This window comes from Rhinopithecus roxellana, chromosome 15, assembly GCF_007565055.1.
Source record: "Rhinopithecus roxellana isolate Shanxi Qingling chromosome 15, ASM756505v1, whole genome shotgun sequence".
Taxonomy (NCBI): Eukaryota; Metazoa; Chordata; class Mammalia; order Primates; family Cercopithecidae; genus Rhinopithecus; species Rhinopithecus roxellana.
Genome location: NC_044563.1, coordinates 26,723,711 through 26,743,994, shown reverse-complemented (window position 1 = coordinate 26,743,994; position 20,284 = coordinate 26,723,711). Strand labels below are relative to the sequence as shown.

The 20,284-nt window shown below is 38.3% G+C and overlaps 1 protein-coding gene across 3 annotated transcripts in view; it reads right to left on the bottom strand.

The window, feature by feature from the left end:
• Positions 1–20,284, bottom strand: part of ANO3 (anoctamin 3) — a 474,780-nt gene that overhangs the window by 185,100 nt on the left and 269,396 nt on the right. The window contains exon 1 of one of the 3 annotated variants that reach the window (XM_010389366.2): positions 15,487–15,715. The exons of the other annotated variants lie outside the window; for them this stretch is intronic. The gene's annotated coding sequence lies outside the window, so the exon portion shown is untranslated. Of the gene's footprint in view, positions 1–15,486; positions 15,716–20,284 lie in introns of those variants that run through there. 3 annotated transcript variants of the gene reach the window in all.

Sequence of the window (20,284 nt, the reverse complement as noted above, 5' to 3'; positions counted from 1 at the left end):
CAAATAGGAGAAATTGGCCAAAACAAAGAGGTTACAGGGCCCATGCAAGTCCAAAATCCAGTGGGGTAGTCAAATTTTAAAGCTCCAAAATGATCTCCGTTGACTCCAGGTCTCACATCCAGGTCACACTGATTCAAGAGGTGGGTTCCTACGGTCTTGAGCAACTCTGCCCCTGTGGCTTTGCAGGGTATATCCTCCCTTCCAGCTGCTTTCACAAGCTGGTGTTGAGTGCCTGTGGCTTTTTCAGGTACATGATACAAGCTGTTGGTGGATCTACCAGGGACTGGAGGATGGTGGTCCTCCTCTCACAGCTTCACTAAGCAGTGCCCCAGTAGAGACTATGTGTGGGGGCTCCAACTCCACATTTCCCTTCTGCACTGCCCTAGCAGAGGTTCTCCATGAGGGCCCTGCCCTTGCAACAAACTTTTGCCTGGGGATCCAGGCATTTTCATACATCTCTGACATCTAGGCAGATGTTCCCAAACCTCAATTCTTCTGTGCACCCGTAGGCTCAACACAATGTGAAAGCTGCCAAGGCTTCAGGCTTCCACCCTCTGAAGTCACAGCCTGAGCTCTACGTTGGTGGCCCCTTTCAGCCATGGCTGAAGTGGCTGGGACATGGGGCACCAAGTCACTAGGTTGCACACAGCACAGGGTCCCTGGGCCAGACCACGAAACCACTTTTTCCTCCTGGACCTCAAAGCCTGTAATTGTGAGAGGTGAAGCCATTTGGACTTCTGAGTCAGGTGGGGAGTTTGAGAACTTTTGTGTCCAGCTAAAGCATTGTAAACGCACCAATCCGCACTCTGTAAAAACTCACCAATCAGTACTCTATAAAATGGGCCAATCAGCACTCTATAAAATGGAACAATCAGCACTCTGCAAAATGGTCAAATCAGCATGATGTGGGCAGGGCCAAATAAGGGAATAAAAGCTGGCCACCTGAGCCAGCAGCAGCAACTGGCTTGGGTCCCCTTTGAGGCTGTGGAAGCTTTGTTCTTTTGCTCTTCACAATAAATCTTGCTGCTGCTCACTCTTTGGGTCTGCACTACCTTTATGAGCTGTAACACTCACTGCGAGGGTCTGCGGCTTCATTCCTGAAGTCAGCAAGACCACAAACCCACCGGGAGGAACAAACAACTCCAGATGCACCACCTTTAAGAGTTGTAACACTCACTGAGGTGGTCTGCAGCTTCACTCCTGAAGTCAGCGAGACCACAAACCCACCGGAAGGAAGAAAGTAAGTCCGGACACATCTAAACATGTGAAGGAACAAACTCCAGACACACCATCTTTAAGAGCTGTAACACTCACCGCAAGGGTCTGCGGGTTCATTCTTGAAGTCAGTGAGACCAGGAACCTACCGGAAGGAATAAATTCTAGACACAATGGGAGGGGCTGCCATGAAGGTCTCTGACATAGCCTGGAGCCATTTCCCCATGGTTTTGGGATTAACATTAGGTTCCTTGCTACTTATGCAAATTTCTGCAGCCAGCTTAAATTTCTTCTCAAAAAATGGGGTTTTCTTTTCTACTGCATTTTCAGGCTGCAAATTTTCTGAACTTTTATGATGTTTCCCTTTTAAAATGGGATTTTTTTTTCTTTTTTTTCTTTTTTTTCTTTTTTTTTTGAGATGGAGTCTCACTCTGTTGTCAGTTTGGAGTGCAGTGGTGCAATCTTGGCTCACTGCAACCTCCACCTCCTGGGTTCAAGCGATTCTCCTGCCTCCTGAGTAGCTGGGACTACAGGTGTGTGCCACCATGCCCAGCTAATATTTTGTATTTTTAGTAGCGAGGGGATTTCACCATGTTGGCCAGGATGGTCTTGATCTCTTGACCTCATGATCCTCCCACCTCGGCATCCCAAAGTACTGGGATTACAGGCATGAGCCACTGCATCTGGCCTAAAAAGGGATGCTTTTAATAGCACCTGAGTCACCTTTTGAGTGCTTTGCTGCTTAGAATCTGTTTCTTCTGCCAGATACCCTAAGTCATCTCTCTGAAGTTTAAAGTTTCACAAATCTCTAGGGCAGGAGTGAAATGCCACCAATCTCTTTGGTGACATAACCGGAGCCACCTTTGCTCCAGTTCCCAAAATCTGAGACCACCTCAGCCTGGACTTATTGTTCATATCACTATCAGCATTTTTTTCAAAGCCATTTAACCAGTCTTTAGGAAGTTTCAAGCTTTCCCACATTTTCCTGTCTTCTTATGAGCCCTCCAAACTGTTCCAACCTCTACCTATTACCCAGTTCCAAAGTCACTTCCACATTTTCAGGTATTTTTTCAGCAACTCTACTGGTACCAATTAACTGTATTAGTACATTTTCAAACAGCTGATAAAGACACACCGAAACTGGGAACAAAAAGAGGTTTAATTAGACTTAAGTTCCACATGGCTAGGGAGGCTTCAGAATTATGGTGGGAGAGAAAAGTCACTTCTTACATGGCAGCAGCAAGAGAAAAATGAGGAAGAAGCAAAACCGGAAACCCCTGATAAGCCCATCAGACCCCTTGGGAGTTATTCACTATCATGAGAATAGTGAGGAAAAGACTGGCCTCCATTAGTCAATTACTTCCCCCTGGGTCCCTCCCACAACACGTGGGAATTTTGGAAGACACAATTCAAGTCGGGATTTGGGTGAGGACACAGCCAAACCATATCAAATGGTGTTTGGGTTAAAAGACTGTTGTGACTGATTTCTTGGAGACTTTGGAAGCCAACTACTTGTAAGTCACCAAAGACTCCTTGCAAATAAGGTTACTGTCTGAGGGGCAGTGGCAACTGCATTAAGTAATGGTGACTACAAGCACACAGCATTAGAGGTGATTCTTAAAAATAGTACTCAACAAATGTTTGGTTAATGCTACCTTTTTCCACTAAAATTCTCCATTCCTAACAGCCTGCTTTGACCCAGTACCACTTTAAGACCCTATCAAACGAAGATGACAGATTCAAATGTTCAGGCTCCATAAGAGTGGTAGTTTCCTAATCTTTTTCCCTGCCCCAGGGTTTTATTTTATTTTATTTAAGATGGCTTTTCATTCATTAATGAAAACATACCAATTGAGCGTTTTAGATGCCAGTAGTTTCTGCTGGACTAAGATCTCATGTCAGGGTAAGAAATCCCTTGAAGACAGTATCTTGTATAGCTTCTTGTTACCAAAGGAATAATTGTTTATCTAAGAAGAACTAAAATAAAAACTTGCACCTACAAACATATAAATGTTTTAACCACTCCGAAGAGCACTTACAGTTTCTGAAAATACTGCTTTCCAATGTAGTCATGTCACAAATAAAACACAAATATGGCTATAGCCAATATAAAAAATGTATATTTTTAGAATACAAAAAATGTGTATTTTTAGTTATTTTAACTTTTTTTTTCTTTTTTTTTTTTTTGAGACACAGTCTCACTCTGTCACCCAGGCTGGAGTGCAGTGGCATGACCTTGGCTCACTGCAACCTCTGCCTCCCAGGTTCAAGCGATTCTTCTGCCTCAGCCTCCTGAGTAGCTGAAACTATAGGTGCATGCCATCACATCCAGCTAATTTTTGTATTTTTAGTAGAGACAGGGTTTCACCATATTGACCAGGCTGGTCTTGAACTCCTGACCTCGTGATCACCTGCCTTGGCCTCCCAAAGTGCTGGGATTACAGGCATGAGCCATCACTCCTGGCTGTGATTTTTAAAAAATAAATAAATTTCTTAAGGAATATTTGCTTTATTGACATACACATTTCTTTTAAAAAGGCAACGTTACTTTTTTTTTAGTTGTTTGAGTTCCTTTTAAATTCTGGGTATCAGTCCTGTTGGATGCATAGTTTACAAATATTTTCTCCCATAGTGCAGGTTGTCTGTTCACTCTGTTCATTCTTTTGCTGTGCAGAAACTTTTCAGTTTGTCTCATTTGATTATTTTTGCTTTTGTTGCTTGTTCTTTTAAAGTCTTAGTCAATCAATTCTTTGCCTACCCCAATGTCAAGAAGATTTTTCCCTAGGTTTTTTTTCTAGTACATTCATTGTTTCAGGTCTCATTTAAGTCTTGGATCCATCTTGAGTTGATTTAAAAAGTGGACAAAGGACATGAATGGGAATTTTTCAAAAGAAGTCATACAAAGCATATGAAGAAATGCTCAACCAAGCATATGAAGAAATGCTGAACATCCCTAATCATCAGATGTATTTTTTTGTTCTTGCATTGCTATAAAGAACTACTTGAGACTGGGTACTTTATAAAGAAAAGAGGTTTAATAGGCTCACAATTCTGCAGGCTGTATAGGAAGCATGACTGGGGAGGCCTCAGGAATCTTAACAGTCATGGAGAATGGTGAAGATGAAGGAGTCATGACTTACATGGCCACAGCAAGAAGAATAGAGCAAATAGGAAGGTGCCCCCCACATTTTTTTTACAACCAGATCTTCTGTGAACTTACTCATTCACATGAAAACAGCAAGGGAGAAGTCTGCCCCATGATCCATTCACATTCCACCAGGTCTGTCCTCCAACACTGGAAATTATGATTCAACATGATATTTGGGCAGAGACACACACCCAAACCATATCATTTTGCCCCTGGCCCCTGCCAAATCTCATGTCCTTCTCACATTTCAAAGTACAACTGTCCTTTCTCAAGAGTCCCCCAAAGTCTTAACTAATTTCAGCATTAACTCAAAAATCTGCCGTCCAAAGTTTCATCTGAGACAAGGCAAGTTCCTTCCACCTATTAGCCTGTAAAATCAAAACAAGCCAGTTGATTCCAATATAAAATGGGGATACAGGCATTAGGTAAACACACTCATTCCAAAAGGGAGAAATTTGCCAAAACAAAGGGGCTGCAGGCCCCACACAAGCCCAAAACCCAGGAGGGCAGTTATTAAATCATAAATACCAAAATAATCTCCTTTGACTCCATGTCACATGTTGGCCACACTGATGAAAGGGCCTGACTTTCATCAGTGCTCCCAAGACCTTGGGCATCTGTGCACCAGTGGTTCTGCAGGATACAAACCTCTTGACTGCTTTCCTGGGCAAGTATTGAGTGCCTGCAGATTTTCCAGGTATATGGTGCAAGCAATCAGTGGATTCAACATTCTGGGGTCTACGGGACAGTCACTTCTCACAACTCCACTAGGCAGTTCTCCAGTGGGGACTCTGTGTGGGGGCTCCAACCCCACATTTCCTCCTCCACAGTGCTTAGTAGAAAGCTCTACCCCTGCAGCAGACTTCTGGCTGGACATCCAGGCATTTCCATACATCCTGTGAAATCTAGGTGGAGGCTCCTAAGCCTCAACTCTTGCCCTCTGTGAACCTGCAGGCTTAATACCACATGGAAGCTGCTAAGGCTTATGGCTTGCACTTGCTGGAGCAGTGGCCTGAGACATATCTGGGGCCTTTTAGCCACTGCGGGAGCTGTCGTGGCTGGGATGCAGGGAGCAGTGTCCTGAGGTTGTACAGGGCATTTTCCCCATTGTCTTGGCCATAACACTGGGTTCCTCTTTACTAATGCAAATTTCTGCAGCCAGCTTGAACTCCCCCCAAGAAAATGGGTTTTTCATTTCTACCACAGTCAGGTGGCAAATTTTCCAAACTTTTATGCTCTGCTTCCCTTTTAAATACATGTTCCAGTTCCATGTGATTTCTTTGCTCATGCGTATAAGAATAGCCTGCTAGAAGGAGCCAGGCAACATCTTGAATGTTTTGCTACTTAAAAATTTCTTTCATCACATACCATAAATCATCACTCTCAACTTCAAAGTTCTAGATCTCTAGAGTAGGGACATAATGACTCCAGACTCTGCCAATGCATCACAAAAGTGACATTTACTCAAGTTCCCAATAAGTTCCTCATTTCCATCTGAGACCTCTTCAGCCTAGACTTCATTGATGATATCAGTATAAGGATTTTGGTCACAACAACTTAGCAAGTATATAGGAGGTTCCAAGCTGCCTCATCTTTCTATCCTCTTCTGAGCCCTCCACACTCTTCCAACCTCTGCCCATTAACCCCAAAGTCACTTCCCCATTTTCAGGTGTATTTATAGCAATGCCCCACATCCCAGAACCAATTTTCTGTGTTAGTTCATTCTTGCATTGCTATAAAGAACTATCTGAGACTAGGTAATTTATAAAAAAACAGAGGTTTAATTGGCTCATGGTTCTGCAGGCTGTATAGGAAACATGGCCAGGGTCAGGGGGAACTCAGAAAACTTACAATCATGGTAGAAGGCACAGAGGAAGGCAGCATGTCTTACATGGCCAGAGCAGGAGGAAGAGAGTAAAGGGGAAAGTGCCACACACATTTTTGCAACCAGATCTCATGAGAACTCTATCATGAGAACAGCAAGGGGAAAGTGACCCCATGATCCAATCATATCCTACCAGACCCCTCCTCCAAAACTGGAGATTACATTTCAACATGAGATTTGGGTGGGAACACAAATCCAAACCATATCATCAGAAAAATGCAAATTAAAACCACAAAAAGATGTCATCTTACAAAAGTCATAATGACTAATATTAAGATTAAGATGTCCAAAAACAACAGAGAAAAGGGAACACTTACAGGCTCTTGGTGGGAATGTAAATTAATACTACCTTTATGGAAAACAGTGTGGAGATTTCTTAAAGAACTAAGAACTACCATTTGATCCAGCATTCTCATTGCTAGGTATATATCCTAAGGAAAAGAGATCATTATATCAAAAAATACCTTCACTAGTATGTTTATTGCAGCCTTATTCACAATAGCAAAGACAGGAAATCAACTTAAGTGTCCATCAATGGATGGCTGAAAATAAGAAAATGTGATATTCAGTCATAAAAAGGAGTGAAATCATGTCTTTTGCACCAAGCATGGATGGAACTGGAGGCCGTTCTCTTAAGGGAAACAACTCAGGCAGAGAAAGTCAAACATCTCCTGTTCATATACGTGCAAGCTAAATAACTCGTACACATGAGCATACAGTATGGAATAATATTGGAGACTCAGAAGGTTAGGAGGGGATTGAGAAATGAGAAACTACTTAATGAGTACAACTTATACCATTCAGGTGATGGATACACTAATAGCCCAGACTTCACCACTAGGAATATATCCACGTAGCAAAACTGCTCTTGTACCCCTTAAATTTATACAAATAAACAAAGATAATGTTAAATATACTTTTAAACAATGTAATGAAATAAATACAAATAAAACTCAATTATATATATTATGAATTTCCCTTACACAGATATGAAAACATCTGAAGTCAGATAATTTCTAAGTAGGATTTAAATATATATATATATATATATACACACACACACACACATATGTATATATATCTGTGTTCAAATTCCTGCAAAATGGAAAAATTAAAAGGCTAGATTTGTAAGTATTCAAAAAAATCAGTCCCGAATCACAAACCTAATCTCCATCATATTCCACATGATTCAAAAAACACTAAAGGCTGGGAAGAGTGAGTCATACCTGTGACCCCAGCACTTTGGATGGCTGCAGTGGGAGGATTACTTGAACCCAGGAGGTTGGGACCAGACTGGGCAACATAGTGAGACTCTGTCTATAAAAGAAGATTAAAAAAAAACAAAAATGAGCAAGGCATGGTAGCATGTGCCTGTGCTCCCAGCTACTTGGGAAGCTGAGGTGAGTGGAATGTGTGAGCCCAGGAGTCTGAGGCTGCAGTGAGCCATGATTTCACCACAGCACTCCAGCATAGGTGACAGAGTGAGACATAGTCTCCAAAAACAAAGAAAAAAAAAAGAAAGGAAAAAAGAAACACCCTACAACAGAATGGAGCACATATGAAATTGATCATGGGGGGGGGTCAATATTCTTTATATATTGCTTAGGTTTTCCTTGACTTTTAGAAATTTCCCAAAGCAACAAATGATCCCTAATTTGTTTATGGACATTCTTTCCCTTTGCTTTCTCTTTCATTTAGTCCTTTTTATCAGGTGCTTTATTTCATTCTTCACCTTCCATCTCCATGCAATACTTGAAGATAAATTTTATCAGTAGGGTCCATCCTAGACATGATCAAGCTCCTTGAAACACATTTCACCATTTATTTAGCTGTGCAAGGAGAAACTACCTTTATAGTACTCAATAGTTTAGGTATTTTTATTATAGGTTATAAACATACAACATATAGCATATAAGAACTTCCCTTTATCATCTTTGTAATTTCACTCCCAAAAATCCCACCTGTGGAAATTAGTGAATGTAGTAGAATTTTCCACCTCTACTGTAAAGAAAAATGAGGATAGATTTTAAGATTGTATATCACACAGTGTATTAGACAAATTTATTCTCCCAGATCTGTCTCCTCTCTCTCTCTCTCTCCCCCTCCTTCTCTTCCTCCGTGAATTTCTAACCACCTGCCTCCTTTTAATCATCTCTCAAGAAGCTCAACCTCACTTCCCTTTTCACACAAAATCAGCCTGTGGTGTGAGTAAAGGCTAGCTTTGCCATTCACTATGCAGTATGTTCTTGGAACAGTCACTTAACATCTCAAATCCTTATTCTTTTTCATCTGTAATAAGATGAATACATTTTCTTTATGGTGCAATTACTCTGTGCTGGCACTTTTCTAAGTTTTTCAGTGTATACTCATTCACTGATTCCTCACAAATACCCATTGAGGTGTGTATTATTTTCTGTAACCACCCCCACCACATTTTAGAAACAGAGAATCCGAGGCACTGAAAATTTAAACAATTTTCCAATGTCACATAGCATGCAAGTGGCAGGGCCAGGATTCAAATTCATGTGTTCTAACTCCAGGGGCCAAATTCTAAAAGACGGCAACTTGTTTGCTCAATCATTTTTATTTATTTATTTATATTGTTTTTGAGACAGGGTCTCACTCTGTTGCGCAGGCTGGAGTGCAATGGAGCGAACTCAGCTCACCGCAACCCTCACCTCCTGGGTTCAAGCAATTCTCCTGCCTCAGCCTCCCAAGTAGCTGGGTCTACGGGTGCGAGCTACCACGCCCAGCTAATTTTTATATTTTTAGTAGAGACAAAGTTTCACCATGTTGGGCAGGCTGTTCTCAAACTCCTTACCTGAAGCGATCCACACACCTCGACCTCACAAAGTGTTGCGATTACAGGCATGAATGCCCGGCTTGCTCAATTAATTTTGGAATTCCTTTACATTTTTTATTTTTATTTTTAACTTACTACTACTATGAAATACATAAAAGACCACAGCCTAACATGTTGTTTCATAAAGAAATAAACAAAAAAACTGGTGTATTTGCTCTTAAGAATCAAACAGGCACTTATAAACTGAAAGGTTTGTCATTTTTTGTAAGGAATTACACATGGAAGCCCAGTGAACTGGTGATGTGCTTTTAACTTGTTTTAATGACGTTATGGCACCACCAGCAGAGGCTCAGTCGGCTGACTCTTTAACCCAGCTGACTGTGGAAAGTGTTTTGTAAATCTGAAGAATACCATGGAAGTTTGTGTTTGTGGGTATGAGGCATTAGAAGTTTCTGCATGAGATTGTTATATAAATCCCTATTGTCCTCAGACTTGTACTCCTTCTACAGCCTATTTCTCCCACGCAGTGTTGTAGCCAGGTGTGCCTCTTGCTTTGGCCCCTGCACATGCACAATCTAGTCCAAACTCTACATCTTTGCTCACGCTGTTCCTCCAGTTGTCCAAACCTTTTCCTCTGCCCCTAGCAATGACATTTTCAACTCCCTCTTAATTTTTCCCTGCAGTGCTTTTCTTTTCCTAAAGTTGCATGACTGATACGAAATAAGGAGAAAGTGGAAGCACTGCTAAAGATAACAGTTCAGGGATAATTTGGTATTACAAGTTTAGAGTTCTCTTTCTCTTAAACCTTCCCTTTCAAAAATGTAGATTTGACTGTTTGTGAGTGCATATATATTACAGATGAGATATGACTTGCAATATATATTATAGACACTGATATGGTTTGGCTGTGTCCCCACCTGAATCTCATCTTGAATTGTAATAATCCCCAGGTGTCAAGGGTAGGGCCAGGTGGAGATTATTGAATCATGGGGGTCGTTTCCCCCATGCTGTTCTCGTGGTAGTGAATAAGTTTCATGAGATCTGATGGTTTTATAAATGGGAGTTCCTCCGCACAAGCTCTGTGCCTGCCACCGTGATAAGATGTGACTTTACTCCTCATTTGCCTTCTGCCATGATTATGAGGCCTTCCCCAGTCATGTGGAACTGTGAGTCCATTAAACCTCTTTCCTTTATAAATTGCCCAGTTTCGGATATGTCTTTATTAGCAGCGTAAGAACAGACTATTACAGACACACATTGAATTCTGTACATAGTGTTATAAAATCTATTCTTATTCAATTGTAGTTATATTAATTAGGACTCTTTCAGTTCTAAATGACAAATCTAATTTGAACTAGACAATCATAGCCTCTCCTAACAAAAAATTGTTTAAGTCTATGTAGCCAAAATTATTCAGCTCTCTACCTCTGAAAAGTCCAGAGCTGGTATAGCTTTAATAACAGCAGGTTCTTACAATCCAAATAGACCTGTCAGGTCTTACTCTAGTATTATATTTCTTCTGTATCTCCATCTCTTAATTCTGTTGCTTGTTTTTGCTTTTCTCTCTCATTCTTTCCTACTCTTAAAAAACTTTTAGACAAAATAAACTTGATATACTTTATTTAAGCAAAGAACAGTTCATGAATTGGGCAACACGTAAAACTGGAAGAAATTCAAAGAGCTCTGCTCCAGCAGTACAAGCAGTGAGCTTTTATAGCGTGAAGACAGAAGCAAAGTAATTACCTGATGACTACACCTAGTCATTTGCCTCATTTATGTGTGCTGTGAGGAGAGACCCCTAGTTCTATAACCAATCAGCTAGTTGCCTGGTTGTGATTGAGGCTAGATTTTTTTTTTCAAGACAGACAAAATTGCCTCCAAGTTAAGTTTTGTTTTGCTTGCATAAAGGTTTTGGGTGAAGAAAAAACCTGAGCCTGATGACTTCCTGCATCTTTTGCTGTAATACTACCAAAAACAATTTTCTTCCTGTAGCTGAGAGGGGAATATCTTTTCCTATGTAAGTTCTAGGAGAACATCTCAGAGTGGAATTCAGCTTGGGAAACTTGTACATTACTGCATCTATCATTCTACCCAACAGGAGGGATAATTCTGTTGGCTAGCTTAAAGTAGGGAAAGAGGGCCAACAAAGAAAGTGATACTTGCATAAAACAGGAAAAATCCACCATATATCTCTAAATACATCAATATGTAAAGTCTCTTATCTCTTTTACCTAATGTGGGCCAGAAAACAAAGGCTATTCTAGGTTTGAGTGATTGGTTGTTTTCATCTTGTTTTAATGCGAAGAATAGACTTGTGATCAAGGGTATGGGGTACTGGGGCTCTCCCAACATTTTCTGACTTCTCAGAAAAGAGATTCTGAGGCTTGGTGGTCTGCAGAGCATAGAGAATGGATCTGCTGGGCCAGGGAATCCCAGAACCAGATCTCGTTACTCTTAATATAGTGTTTCCCTGGGGCGGGAAATACAATTTTATATTCCGCTATTTATTCTTGTTGTGTGATGGCACACTTGAGAATTAGTGGTGCAGATTGGCCTTGTTTCACTGCACTTTCAAATACCTAAACAATATTCAGTTTTATGATTCTACCGTTATTTACCTCCAGCTGAATGATATTTTGGCTTGTTTTGCCAAATTATTCTTTGCTGTGATTCATAATGATGCAGTGAGTATCCCTGTTCATATATCTCTGTTAATCTCTCAGTTGTTTTATTACTACAAATCCTTATAAGTAAAATTACTCAAAAAGTTTTGCCCATTTTTAAAGACAAGATTGATTTTCTTCCCTTCCATGAATTGTGCTTTTACTCTTGAAGGCCACACTAATAACTCTATTCCACGTATTCCAATGTTTCCCGAATATTCTCTTTCAGTAGTTCACTTACTTGACAAGTTTATCCTGAGTTCCTATTATGAGTCAGCCTCTATGCACAGTGCAGAGGTAATTACAGAGAAAAAAATAATCCATTGTCCCCCTCCATGAAAAGAGAGTAATTTAGTTAAGGAGACAGATAGGAGGACATATAATTGCAATTTGTGTGATTTGTGCTATGAGGGGGCGGAAGTGCAAGTGCTATGAGGGCAAAGATGAAGTAATTGTCTTGAGAAAGAGCAAAAACCTTCATTCAGAAGTGATATGTGATTTAAATCCTAAAAACATGAATGGAGAAGGGTGGTCAGCCTTCCCAGGTCGAGGAAACTCCATATACAAATATATCTGGGTATGGAAAAGGATGAGTATGTTCAACACCTGTTGGAGTATTATAGGAGTCACTGGTATCTGGAAGTCCTGTCAAATGATATAAAGCATAATTCTTATGCATTCTAAAATTTGAGGACCATTCTTCTGAAGCTCCTATTTTTACTGTCCCCAGTAAACTGCAAACTTTTTGACAATGGGAAGCATGTCATATTCATTTCATATCCACTGTTTCTTGTATGGTACCTGGCATGCACGCATCTGTGCACACACACACAAATATGCAAATGAATCAAATGATAATTCAACTTGTGACTGAGTAAAGCCAGTTTTACTCAATGCAGTATTTGAATTTGGAAATGTTAGAATATGTATTTTTTATTGCTGGAAACAAAACACAATTTAAAAATCACCTATATCCCCAGTAGTATTAAAAGTCTCTCTCTCTCTCTCATACACACACACACACACATACACACACACACTTATAACTTAGCTTTCTAGCCTGCTTTTTTTACTTTCTTGACTTGTGTCCCTGTCATTAAGTAATCAATTCCAATGTGATTTCTCTAATTTCCACCTTTGTAGTTAGATATCTAAGTGGTTTCCCCATTCTGATGTGGGAAACTGTCTGATGTATTCACCTTACCTTTAACCAGTCTTGGCCAGCCACCTTCGCCTTTACTGAGTTGCATTACTCTAGTGTCGCCCCCACCTCCTACATTGTTTCCCCACCCAAAGGGGCAGAGTAATCTTACAAAAACAGAGATCTGCCCAAAAACCTTTAAACTTAGAATCAAATTCAAACTCCTCATCACAGGCCCCTGTAGCATTGTGTCTGCTCACCTCTCTCTCACCTCTCCTCTTGGCCATCCTTGTGCTCAGTTTCGGTGTTTCTGCCACATAAGCACATCGCTTCTCAAACACACCTGGATACTCTGCATGCCAGGGCCCTCACATAGGTCACTCTTCTGCCTTGAATGCCACGTTCTTCCACTTTTCCCTCTGTTGACTTCTCATCTCTCCTTTCTTGCTCTTAATAAGCTGCTTTCCTGATCACTCAAGTAACTCCCCTTCTTCTACCCTGCACCCACTTATGACAACTTTAAATAGATAATTATATGTAGGCCTATTTTCTTATTCCTCCAGTAGACTACAAGCTTTGCACACTTAGGGATTTTGCCTGTTTTATTCAATAATGCATACCCAGATTAGTATAGAGTCTGGCACATGGTGAATTCTCAAAATAGAGTACACTGAAGATATTAAGGGGAGAATTAAGACAATGGTTCTCAAATATGCTATCTGCACCAATAGCATCAGAATCACCTGGAAACTTAAAAATGCAAATTCTCAGGCCTCAACTGGAGCTACTGTTATCAGAAGCTCTGGGGGGTGGAGTCCAGTTATTTTTTTTTGTGCAACCACTGCTGTAAGGTATCTGTTTAGGAAGGGAACACACATATTTTGTTTAAAGAAGATGTAGCCAGAATTCCTTAGAATGTGAGATTTGAACCTTAAATATCACTGAATTTAATCTCTCATTTTGCTGAAAAAAAAGTCCAAGAATAATTTTATTTTTTAATTTAACAATTAGTGATAATTCTGCTTATAAATTTGCTTTTATGATAGTGAGACATACATATTTCTTATGAATATTAAGTATAATTATGCAGCACATACTTTTGAAAAATTTTCAAATATGAAGCTACTTTTATACTAATAGCTGAGTATGTATTAATTTAGCTAAAATTAGGTAAAAATATGGAAAAATGCATTTTGCATTTCTCTGAAAATGGTTCAAACAATGAATTGGTCCAGATAATTTATCAGACACTATTTCTCTGTGATTAATTTTGTTATTAATCATGTTATTAAGGGGGAAGTAATAGTTTCCTTTGAAGTGTCTTATGAAATCTGGTTCACTGAGCAATGTAGTATAATAGTTACAAAAAAAGCTAGATTAATTTTACTCAAATTGGACTCAGATTGGATCCAAAACACTTGAGCTATCTGACCTTGGTTAACTGGATAAAGTGTGATGCTGAATACCATATGATAAGACATGTATCCACGGGAAGAATAAAAATCATGAAGCAAATGTAAATACAAAACTTAAAAAATAAAAAAAAAAAACTAAGAAGGAAAGAAAATATTGATTGAATTGCCATTATGTAGTGGTATTATACTAAGTGCTGTTTCTTAGATTATCTTATATTAGTCTCTTTCCACCAATTTTTACTTTTATTTCTTACTTAAATCATAGGTTCTCTAGTTTATCTAATGAAGACAAATCCAAGTTTTTCTCAAAGGAATAGTCTGTGATGAAGCATGGACTATGGTTTTCTATTGGGTTGTCAATACAATAAACATTTTTAAAATATTATATATATGTGAACTTTAAAATATTCCCTTAGTGGAAGTAATTTGCAGAGAGTACATTTGAACAGACCTTTTCTCATCACTGATTTTTATATTTTTAATATTATATAAGAAATCATTTAAGTACTTATTTTTTGTAAAGAAAAGAACACTTATTTCCATATCAGTGATTATCTATGCTATATGATCTTATCTTTAACATAGATGTAAAAATGGAAATTCTCCAGATGGAAGCATCTGACATTTTAAAAAAATCAAAATATGAACTGAGTCAAAATTAAGTTTCTTATTACCTTTAAAACTGTGAGAAAATAAAGACAGCAGGTTGAAAACATTTTACATCACAGTGAATTTCGTACCTGATGTGATTTATTTATTTTAACATTTGACGCTTTGAGATATGCTCCTTTAAATTCAGATGTTTTCCTCAGACTTTCTATTTTGATGAAAATCAGTTAAAAATCTTGTATAAAATTAAGAAAAATTGAAAATATTTTAAAGGTAAATATGTTTTATGTTTTTGAATAAAAACCATTTTAGAGTAGATGCTGTGAATAACTATTTCAATGAAATCAATAAATACATTTAAAAAGACAAAACTTCAGAGAGGTGATATTTGGTTTACATGCAAGATAAACACAGACATTTTAAAAATAACACATTTAGATCATACTTTTTTAACTCTGAAATATATATCTAGTATTTTGAAATAACAGATACATTCATTTCCAATTCTGAAATCAATACTAATTTCTCTCAATTGGTTTCTCTACATATGTTTAAGAAAATATAAAAATAGTATAGAACTCCTAGATTGATGCACTTTTAAACATACCACAGTCAGAATTCTGAGTTCAGCTGCATTTGGAATCCCTCATTGCTGACAACAGAGTCTCAAATGACAATCTTCTTTAAAGCACTCTTCAGTGTGACAACTGAAAGTTCTCCCTTTCACAGCCTGCTTTTTCCATTAGCTAGAATATTACATACTGAGTGCTACACAAAGCATTTGACTGGAGGGTTTTTAGCCTACTCTTCAAATGTCTTAGTTTGAATAATCATTTTTTTAAAGATAACTCATCTCTTTATAAGAATATCTGTTTTTTTTTTATTAATTGCTTTTTAGGAGTTGGTTATCGGGTGGAATAGGGGGCTGCCTTCATGTGTCATTGGTTAATGTCTATGCATGAGTCACCTAAGTGACATTTAGTAATATAATGTCAGCGACATTTTTATGATTTTACTGTCAATTATTAATAATCTATTGTATGTGCCATTTGAATGGCTGGGCAGATTAACATGAAAGATGGGAGGTGTGTTTCAGTTTGATAATAGTGGTATGGAAAATACAACTAACTTTTTTAATGGTGATCTAGGTAACATTTTTTTGATACTGGAGTAGAGTTCACCAGGAATTCCTATAATTCTTTTTCTGCTTTTTTTTTTTTTTTGAGACGGAGTCTCGTTCTGTCGCCCAGGCTGGAGTGCAGTGGCCGGATCTCAGCTCACTGCAAGCTCCGCCTCCCGGGTTTACGCCATTCTCCTGCCTCAGCCTCCCGAGTAGCTGGGACTACAGGCGCCTGCCACCTCGCCCAGCTAGTTTTTGTATTTTTTAGTAGAGACGGGGTTTCACCGTGTTAGCCAGGATGGGCTCGATCTCCTGACCTCGTGATCCGCCCGTCTCGGCCTCCCAAAGTGCTGGGATTACAGGCTTGAGCCACCGCGCCCGGCCCTCTTTTTCTGCTTTTAAAGGAAATTGCCTCATTTTCTTGTTCACTGGAGAAAGGTACAATTGAAAGCTTTGTGGTTTCTCAAAAATCCTGCATGTGTTAAACTTCAGGTTGCATTATATTGTCTCTGAGCCGCACATAATGGTATGATTGTAATCTCAGAGCACAGGAATTAACTGTCACCTAAAAGTAAATAAGCAAATCAAATTGAATGCTTTTGTCCCCATTTAGTTAATATCCACATAAGAAATGCAACACAGGGTTACATTTATTTCTGTTAAAAAAGCCTCTGTAGGGCAGCTTGTAATTGGGACTGACAAGACACTGAACCTAAGAAGTAACCACTTAATATATATGGTCTTGAGTTAATAAGCATGCTTTAAAATTGATTTTCCAGCAGGCTCAAGAAATAGAAAAACATAACTTCACACAATGTTAGAAATAGTTAAAGAACAAATGGTATATTACTCTAATACTTAGGTTTAAATTGTCTATGGTAGGAAGGGATTAATGAAATCAAATGGGTTTCCATGACTGAAACCCTCATCTGGAATCCTGGTTTGCATCACGCAAGAAGTCAACCACCACAACAAAACAATAATAATTAGTTTTTTAAAACAGAAGTGTCAGAAATTATTCAGTAAACATAACAGTGCTTTATTCTGTAGGTATTTTCTTCTCTACAGTGATAATTCCTCAAAATATTCATATTTCAATTGACTCTTTGGTGAGGTTAAGAAGGCTATGTGCCAAAATATATGGAGAAAGATGACAGAGGGAGATGAAGGGCTATAAGCTGCAAGCTAGAGACAAGTGTTTTAAAATTTATCAGGATATAACTAAGCACAGGAGCCTCAATTTTATTATATTATCTTAAGTATAAAACATTGAAAAAAAGCACAATATTCATGATCTCTAATAAACATAATTTTCCAGTAATGTGAACATGATCGCTAACTACCCAATTCACTTTTCTCGTGGCTTCTATAGTCCGTTGCATGCACCTCCATTATGTGCAGTGTAGCACAGTGCTTGACAGTGTGGTACCCTGTGTATATTTCCTGCCTCCTCCTTACCAGCTGTGTGATAACAGAAAAGTTACATAGCCATCTAAGCCTTCACTTCTTCACCTATGAAATGGGGGTAAAAATAGACCTTACCTTTTAGAGTTGTTGTGATGATAGAAAAGTAGAAGTTATTAAAATCCTGTTAAGATCCCTAATAAATGTTAGCTGTTATGATCATTAAACATTATTATTATTAATATTAAAACTTCCAATTCAGTGTTCACAGCCTGGAGGGCTTGGAGGTGACAGATTAAGGAGGTAGATTTGATTTTCTCGGTATGCTCAAATAACATGGTTTCTGATCTGTCTTCCCTGGCTGCTTTCATGTCTGAACAACTAGAGAACTGTTTGATTTGAGCCCGTCATTGATTGAATGTTCAAAAGTCAAGTAGAACCATTATCTGCACCATTTAACTGGTATGCCCATACATTAATTTACTGAATTTACTTTTACATCCCATCAAACTATGTATACTTTCTTGCAGAGAAGTTATTGCAACTCTCGTTTTAGAGCTAACATCTTCCAGGGAGATTCAGGAGATGTATCTCCCAAAATGAATTCTTAAGTACTCATGGGAAAAACAAATACATTGGTGATTTGAGAAACCTCTATGTGTTTCATTACTGAGACATTAGTGTCAGGGAAGAGAAAACATGTTTGACATCTTTTTTGTTTCTTTGTATTGCATATGAAATACGACTTCCTAAACAGGCACATTTTTTCCCCTTATAGTCTTTCAGGGAACTAAAGGCCTCTACCCCAACAAATCCATCTCTCACCTAATTGCATTCTCTCAGGTAAATCATTTCATGTCATGATTTCGTAGTCCTCTGCTGTAGACATACTTCAGTGCTGCACAGAACTGTTGGCAGCTATAGGAGCTTTTGTGGTGAGTTTTATTTTGTGTTTAGTGGTGGTGGTGGTGCTTATTTTGTATTTTGATTGGTAAGGGGAGTTCCCATACTGTAATAGATTCAGTTGGAAATATTTATCTACTTATTATTTGATCCCAAGGAATAGAAACTTTCTATTATTTGACTACTCTTGCTGAGGTTTAGTGATATTATATTTGTAACACATTACTATTTTTACTTAGGAGTTTGTTGATACAAGAATAAATTGCAAACAGGTCAATCTAGTTACAGGAGGTTGTGAGTTACCCACACAATTATTACAATTTAGAGCTGCCTTATTTCAGAGTAATGTTTCAGGGTTTTGGAAAGAGAAAATATCTCTGAGGGTATATCTCAGAGATTGAACTGGAGACAGAAACGCCGAGTCTAGAGCTAAAGAGACATGCCACAATGCGGCTCTGGTTCTGCCTGGCGTAGAGACTTGGGCAAGACACGTTTCTGTTAATTCCTATTTTCTTGTTGGTAAAAATGAGAGTATTACTACCTACTGTCATTGAATTATTGTGAGATTTAAATTAGATAATGTATATAAAGTGCTTACCACAGTTTCTGGTGCATAAGTGATCAGTGCATATTAGGGCAAAGAAACTGAAATGCTACTTACTATGGTTATTGGGCTAAAAAAGGTGAAGTCCTGAATTGCTATGGTCATGCCAGTGTAACAAAATGGAAAAACTGTTTGGAAAAAAAGACTATCTTATTTTAAATCCTGGCTCAGTCATTTACCAGCTGTATGAGATTGTAAAAAGGTAATGATATTATAATTATGGCTTAAATCTATGAATACTTAAGTATTACGTCCTTTGAATTTTACGACCCAGTGATAAAACTATAAACATCTCTTGTATATCATTCTAAGTATTTTCCCCATGAAAACCAGCTAGATATTTTTATAGAATTGGCATTATACTGCACAAATTGATTTTTAAAACCACTTTATTATACAATAATACACTGTGATCATGTCCTATTATCCTTAAATAGTTTTGAGATTTTCAACATAGTACTGCCTTGTTTGAGGGCATTATGAATTACTATTTTAAATGTTATCATTTACATTTGACTCTGGAAGTGTTCCTCCCCCACCACAAATTACAATGTGAGAAACATTCTTAAACAGAATTATTTGGGCGAACTTCTTGCCTTTTTTTTTCTGGTTTTTTTTTTTTTTTTTTTTTTGAGAGGGTCTCCCTCTCTCTCTCTCAGGTTGGAGTGTAGTCGTGTGACCATGGCTTACTGTAGCCTCTACCTCTCAGGCTCAAGTGATCCTCCTGCCTCAGCCTCCCGAGTAGTTGGGACTACAGGTACGTGCCACCATACCTGGCTCATTTCTGTATTTTTTTCTGTAGAAACAGGGTTTCACTGTGTATCTCAGCCTGTTCTCAAACTCCTGGGCTCACACTCCAGATTACTTATCTGCCCTCCTCAGCCTCTCAAAGTACTGGGATTATAGGCATGAGCTGCTACACCCAGAAATTTGGCTAACTTCTAATTGCATTCTCTGCATAAATTCCTAGAACTGGTCAACAGGCAAAATTACTTGTAGGTACTGAACCTTCCTTGTGAAATTGTTTTCCAGAAAATTTGGTTCAACAGACATATTGACCAGCAAGGAATAAAAATGATAGCATATAGTTTAAAAGTACAACAAAATCTAAAACTGATATAAACATTTTCTAATTTGGTTCAAAAAACATTGCTTACATTTGTATTTCTGTAATTAATAGTACAGCTGATCGTTATATATGTTAAAATTAAATTGCTTTTCGATTTATTTCATTTTTATATTTATAAATTACATTATGATATCTGTGTGAATTAAGAATATTAGCCATTCTTCTGGCATGTATATATTTTCCAGCATGTGAGCTGATCACCATATCTTAAGCTTGTCTCTTCTTAATGTTATCAGAATTTTGAC